Genomic DNA, 1,717 nt, shown 5'->3' with positions numbered 1-1,717 from the left:
TGCTGAGAATTGAATCTTCCTTGATTTGCTGAGAATTATCTCTCTTGGCCGGTGCAACGTGAAATATTCCATGTAAATTTTTTTATTTTTTATCTATAAGAAAGAAAGAGTATTTTTAGGATCGGATTTTTTCGATTTTCGATGCTTATCGGATGAATTTATATACAAGACATATCTAAGAACACTGCCAGAAATATAAATTATTTTTGTGTGAATTTGCAAACGATAGGCTCAGCCATTTCGGAAATTATGAGAAAATAAACTCACGCACACACACACACAAAGAGAGAGAGAGAGAGAGAGAGGGGGGAGACAACGCCTCGGCAATTGTTAAACTTGGGTAGTGTATGTTTTTTCCTTTTAAAGAACGCATTAAGAGGAACTTTTCATGTTATAGACAGTTTGGAAGCAGCTCCGCGTGCGTGTTTTCCACAGACAGGAAGTTCTAGGAATTAAACTAATGTAATTTTCGTTTAGTTTTAGACACATAAAGTCAATAAAGGAAATCGTTATTAGTTGTAACTAATCAAATGTCTATTGTAAACGTTCTACAAGAACCATATCTAGAAGCTAAGCTGAACACGTGTGATGAAAATAACGATATAGCAGAGAGACTCGCTTCGTCTTTTTTGCGAGAAAGGGGATGTAGGTTGAAGAAAAGAGCTTCATTTCGAAGTCGATTTTTAACTCTGTCAAGTCAAGAAAGAGTATTTTCGCAGCTCCCCCTCAATAGATGTGGCAATATTATACCATCGTATGATGTATTTGGCTCATACAGGTAAACGATTGTGTCAGGAGTGTGACATCTTCTGAAGAAGTATAATAATCCATCTATTTTACCAACGACATTGGCAACGTTTCTCCTGGAAATCTCAGGTCAGGAGTGAAGGAGAAATTCAGAAGTTTGCCAAGGCAGCGTGTTTCCTATGCGAATTTAATTAGCATTCCAAGGATATCACAAAGGCACAACGCGATTGATATCTAATTTAGTTCCTCGAAGGTGACATCCTTTGTGAAATAAATAGTCGAATCTAAGAATTGACTTGATTTGCAAATCAATGCACGCAATAAATTGATATAGCCATCAAATTTCTTAGTAATGTACATTACATTTTGATATTTCGAAAATCGCGAGTCAATTTAAGTATATTGAATAATTGATTACAGAAAAAATGACATAATGCAACGAGAAAGCAAATTCAACATTTTACAAAATCAAATAATAATGTTAAGTGAAGAATTGTGATGATTTTTACAAAGTTTGTGATGTTTGTTACAATGTGATGTTTGTATCCTGGATACAATCTTGACCTTTTGGTCAAGATCAAAGTGTAGTATCTGTTCTTCAGATGCTGCACTTCATTTTCTTGTTCTCTTTCGGTGGAGGAGAAATCCTTCACGACTGAGAGAATTTTTATTTTTGTACCTTTTCTCCACGTTAAAAAACGACCCTGGTGTCTAACTCTGTCCCATGGGGAGGCATAGTAAATAGGTACAATGTGATGTTTGTTACAATGTGAGGTTTGTTACAATGTGAGGTTTGTTACAATGTGAGGTTTGTTACAATGTGAGGTTTGTTACTTATACAATTTGATTTAGAGAGGATAATCAAAATACGTATTTCTTCAGCATATCATAATAAATATTATACACAGTCCTAGTAATAAAATCAACTTAAATTTGCAAGAATATAAAACCAATAAATGGTAAGATGGAA

The 1,717-nt window shown here is 34.4% G+C and overlaps 1 pseudogene; it reads left to right on the top strand.

Annotated features, from left to right (window-relative positions):
• Nucleotides 1–1,298: 1,298 nt before the first annotated feature.
• On the top strand, nucleotides 1,299–1,431 carry LOC145258485 (U2 spliceosomal RNA; annotated as a pseudogene).
• The last annotated feature ends 286 nt before the right edge of the window (nucleotides 1,432–1,717 follow it).

Source organism: Euprymna scolopes, chromosome 33 (genome assembly GCF_053919585.1).
Source record: "Euprymna scolopes isolate OS-2025 chromosome 33, ASM5391958v1, whole genome shotgun sequence".
In the NCBI taxonomy this organism is placed as follows: Eukaryota; Metazoa; Mollusca; class Cephalopoda; order Sepiida; family Sepiolidae; genus Euprymna; species Euprymna scolopes.
The sequence above is the reverse complement of the archived record's forward strand: the minus strand, read 5'-3'. Positions and strand labels throughout refer to the sequence as shown.